The sequence below is a fragment of the Berghia stephanieae genome, chromosome 14 (assembly GCF_034508935.2).
Source record: "Berghia stephanieae isolate SIO BIC M18660-M18661 chromosome 14, UCSD_Bste_1.3, whole genome shotgun sequence".
Lineage (NCBI taxonomy): Eukaryota > Metazoa > Mollusca > Gastropoda > Nudibranchia > Aeolidiidae > Berghia > Berghia stephanieae.
In genome coordinates this window covers 29,266,305-29,271,638 of record NC_088373.1, presented here as the reverse complement: position 1 = coordinate 29,271,638, position 5,334 = coordinate 29,266,305, and the positions used below count along the sequence as shown (strand labels likewise).

Below are 5,334 nucleotides of genomic sequence, written 5' to 3'. Positions count from 1 at the left end.
TTAAATTAAATTATAATTTTATTTTAAAAGATCAAGAAAATGTCAAAATGCATGAACACTACTTCACTCTATACCGATCACGACCCAACAAGTATTGAGAACAACCATGCTTCTCAAATTTGTTTTACATACAGGACTTTGCACTATCCTTTTGAATCTGGATAGAGACTTGACCGACTCAATTGTTAACGGGCACCTTTTTACTATCACACTCTTTTATTGAGATGTGATATTACGACTTATAATGTCCCTTTTTATTTCGTCACTGACCGACCACCTTTGAAATTTTGATATTCTACAACACAGTGTTTGGTCTCCTGTGTTATATTTGTTTTATTCTGTACCGACCTGTATAACACAGTTTCGGCCTGAAATTTCCTGTGTAGAGTCACATTTGAAAAATTTCGCAGTCTAACTGTCTCTGTCGTGTCAAGGGCATCTTTATGGTCGCATGTCTCTGTTATCTGGAGTCCCTGTCTGGTCAGTCTGTGTGTCCATAACGTCTGTGGTCTCTCTGTCTGGTCAGTTTGTGTGTCCATAACGTCTGTGGTCTCTGTCTGGGCAGAGTGTGTATTTATAATGTCTGTGGTCTCTGGTCAGTACGTGCATTTACAATGTCTGGTGTCTCTGAAAAGTCAGAAAGAGGGTTAGAATGGGGATTTGTCTGTATTAAGTCAGTCATGTCAACAATGTCAAAGTCTTTATCTTCAGAGACAAGAGTCAAAAACTGTTCCAACTGGGAGATTCTTTGCAGAAACTGATGTTCTACCATAACTTGAAACAAGCTATTGATCCTGTTTGTCACTGAAGATACAATTCGATACAGTCCTTCCTGTGTATTTGTCACACGTCATACTGGTACAATGTCAGTTTCAGGTTGGTCATGGATTTCCAGTCTTTCGCCCGCCATGACCCTCATCATCTATGCACATAACATTCACAAGTGGATACAAATATCGATTTACTTTGTATGTTGCATCCATAACAAACACATCACAAAAAACACTCACATCACGCCTCATTCTTCCCGTTACTTAAAACAAATACTCAAAACCACCATCCTCATTCACACTGAACTTTGTTACACCTCCTTCCTCCTCTATCTCTCTCAGTAATTCCTGTACCGTTTCACCGTCCGTCCTATCAATATCAGTCTTGAACAATCTCCGCTGCAAATCTTCGACATCTTTAGCAATACATTTTATCCTTGGCTTGATTGAATGTATTGCCTAAGTTGGGTTGTGGACACCTTTGTTTTAGCCATAGCCTTCACTGTCTCATTCACGAGGGGCAGGCGATTCTCCGGATAAAGTGAGGATGGCTAAATGTAAAAAGAAAAAAGATTAAAAGTACAAAATTGTATGCAATAGCATTCAATTCAGACCTGCCAGCTAACAAAACAAAAAAAAAAGCATTTTATTTTTTATTGACAATTTAAAGACAAAAATCTGCATATAAACCCATAATGCACGAGTTGTGTTTGTCACTCTAAAATACTTGAATGAACTAAAATGCAACAGGCGCTCATCAAATTCAAGGGTTAAATGAATGACTGCAGAATTCCCAAAAAACGTCGCTTCATTGTCTTTTGTAACATTTTCATGGCATACAAAAACGCAATAGAGTGGTCACCATTTATAATTAGTCCTCAGAAATCAAGCACTTATAACTGCATCGTACCTATAGTCAAAGTCAAATTTTATTTTGAAAAGTCTATGGACAACCATCAAATCTTAAAATTCCTTATCTGGAACAAAAAAAAAACCAAAGACAAAAAAAAAAGACCCAAAAAAATACCACCACCTAGATCTGCTTATATTGTCTTACAGGACTTAATAGCGCTTACAACACTATAAAAAGGATGATGATATGGTGACTGATTCAATAAATAGGGAACAGTAGATTTCACGAGCACCTCAAAGATGTACCAATTTTGACATTACCTCAAAGTCTCACTGAGACACAAGCAAAGGATCCTGCTAAAACATTTACATAATGCAATAATATTCAAAACTTATAACTATAACAGTACATAACAGAGAGATGATTTACAGTATAAAAAATCATCTCAAGAAGAAAGGTACTGTATTTGACTGTCTGCCTCCCAACTAAAGACCCCCGCAAGGACCAGGAAAAAAATGAGCAATCTTAATCCATAACAAAGACAGGGAGCAAAATGGAAAGGGAAAACAAATATAAGGGATAGAAAAATGTGAACTCTCTGCCCAGAACCCTTCCAAGAAATTTTTTTTTTAATAAAAAAAAATACAAATTCTGGAACAGTCAATTTTGTCACAAGCTGGTCATCATCTCTCCATCTCAGTGCGCCACCTTGAATGTATCGTAATAAAATATGAGTTGGAATGGCTGTTGTCCTTTAAACATTTGGTCCTGGTGTCAACAGTGCATTTACCTAACTAATCTATTACTATATATTACACTCAATAGTGGGAGGGGGGAGGGACAATTAAGTACTGAAAATATAAAGTAACAAGAAAAGAAAAAATAATACATATTTATAAAAAAAAATTGAGTCTAATTGCGACTAAAATAGAATTTGCGATTAATTGCTGTCAAGTGTAAAATTTTCGGCAGCGAAAAACTGCAGGGACAAAATGTCGATGGAAAATCAGTATAAAATGAATGAGTCTTACCAATTTATCACATGGGTGATTTTCATGGTGGTGATTACTAAAACAATGGTCATATAAGGAATTTACAAATCAATCAAGTTGTTCTACAGGTTTTAAAATGAAAATATGAAGTAACAAGATATCACTCTAATATAGTGACACCTAACTAACACTAGACATCACACCAGCAGCAATGCTGAGCGGAGTAATTTTACTTTTTTCACTTGCAACCAAGTTGCCACATTGGATTTTCTGTCTTTACTTTTTTTTTTAGTGTTCTGCTAATGTGCAATCTACATTTAAAATAAAAAGTGGCATCTTTCATTTCTTCTAATTCTTAACAGACACGATTATGTCCACTTCACATCTCATCAACAGGGACAATTTTTTTCACTTCTTGAGGCAGTTTTTTCTTACTTCTTTTAAATTTCATTTTTTTTAAAGCTTCTTTATTGATTTGTTTATAAGTTCTATTGTTCTTCTTATTTTTCATTGTCAATATCATTTTCATCAGCATACTTTTACGGTACTTTTACCATGTTATTCTTACGCTCTTACAGTTACAGTACAGCAGAGCGATACCTAACGCAGACCTTTAAAGTGCTACTAAATTTGAAAAATTAAAATAAAACGTTTGACAAAAGATCCACAGTTCAAAAGCTAAAACAATTATAAAGTGAAACTACCTCGAGGCTCGAGGAACATCGGGGGTAAGGTCTCCCGCCCATACTGGGCACTGTGGGACTGGAAGTCTAGAGAGCTGCGCCGGTGGAAACCGTAATTTAGTTTCTTAAACGGCTCCGATCATTCAGAAGAGGAGTAGAAGCTATCTAGTTGTAGTTATTAGTAGAAGAAGAAGAAGAAGAAGAAGGAGCATGTTCAGGTTCAAGTTCAACCCTCTTAGTAGGCACTTGCAAGAATTTTTCAAAATAGTGGCTATGGGTATTAATTTTGCGTAGAAAAATAAAGGGGAGTGAAACATTAACTAGAGTGAAAAATTATGGCTCTGTCTCAACTGGTCAAAAAGTTATGTGGTGGAAAATCTCTATTTATAGAGGAAAAAATGTGACCAAAGCACAGCATCCCAATGGATAATCACGTATAATTCAGAAACAGCTTCAGATACAACTTTGAAATTTTTACATGTGGTAAATCAACATCTCTGTAATACATTGCAAACAGAAAATGAATTATTAATTGAGAAAGAAAAGTATAGTTTAGAGCTGAGACAGCTGAAATCAAGGAAAAATAGATCACGACATGCAAATGAATGACCTATTGGAATTTTGGAAAAGTCAATAATAAAATATTTATTCACATGAAGATAAGACCAAATACACCACTGAATCGGCGTCGTTTAGTTGTTCACTTTGAACTTTTCAAAATGAAAATAGACCTCATAAAAGCAAAGATATGAACTGACAAATGTTTGAGGTGGTGTACTCTTCTAAGGTGATAGAGTTAGAATGACGAGAAATGAGTTGCCACTTAATTACCTGGATACCTCTGTATAGAGCTTTTAGACTTGGTGTAGTCTCCTTCGCTCCTCCTCATCTATTAATGATTGGACCAATTTTTATAATTGAACTTGTTTCCTAGGGTGTTGCTTATCTCCAACTCTGCTTTGAATTTATTCAAATTTTTTGCTGATACTGTGGTTTCTTGTAGTTTATTCCAGTTATTTACAATTCTAGATGAAAAAAAGTTCCTTCTTTCATTTGTTTTAAAACGTTCTTTTTTCAGTTTCTTGCTGTTTCCTCGTGTCTGAATGTTCTTGTTTGGTTTAAGGAATCCTGCCTCTACCCTGTCTATTCCCTTTACTATTTTATATGTTTGGATCATATCTCCCTTCTTCTCCTGTAATCTAAGGTCGGGAGATTTAATTCTTTCAATCTCTCACAGTATGTTTTGTCTTTCAGGTGTGTGATAAGTTTTGTTGCTCTCCTTTGCACTCTTTCCAAACAGTCTTTGTCTCCCTCAAACTTCGGATACCATATGCAGTTAGCATATTCCAGCTTTGATCTAACCATAGTCTTGTAGATGGTAGTCATGTGTTTTGTTTTCAGATTCTTGAAATTTCTTTTCACTATTCCGAGTGTTTTACTAGCCTTAGATTGAACATCTTTAATTTGCTTCTTGAAGTTTAGCTTCCTATCAATAAATACTCCTAGGTCTTTTTCCTAAGGAAAAAAATTGTCGTATCTAGTTTACTTACCTTCTTTGTTGACTTTTTAATAAAAAGTACATTATTCTCATTTTCGAATGTTTTCAAATTGGAGAAAAGATGAGAATGTCTCGTTTACCGAGAGGGCCATTTTTTTTTTGCTTCACACTTCTCAAAGAAAGACCGCGAAAAGTGGAGGCTAGTGTTGGGTTATTTGATCGCTTTTACTCGATCGACGACCGAGCGCCAAGCCACGAGTCAGTGCTCGATCTCAATGCCGGAAGAGCGAGTTAGTAAAACGATCACTCGATCGTAAAACGATCAAGCGGGTTGTGAGCTTGAGACGATCTTGACACGTGAGACGAGCTTGAGACGATCAGGATTCGAGCGAGCGGAGGGGTAACGAGTGTTTCGAATCATTTCAAATTCAAACGATCACAGTTTGCCATCCGATACCAATCGCCAATGTTTGCACACGGTAGTCTGTGGTTCTTCCACAGCCCTCACTCCTTGTCAGATGTTAGTGTGTCTGGGTGG

General features: G+C 36.2%; 1 long non-coding RNA gene across 1 annotated transcript; it reads right to left on the bottom strand.

Annotated features, from left to right (window-relative positions):
• Positions 1-4,569, bottom strand: LOC144959658 (uncharacterized). The gene is made up of 2 exons (XR_013642644.1): positions 2,655-4,569; positions 1-1,321 (listed from the first exon to the last, which is right to left on the bottom strand). It is a non-coding gene; the product is annotated as an uncharacterized LOC144959658 (long non-coding RNA).
• Between the last annotated feature and the right edge of the window lie 765 nt (positions 4,570-5,334).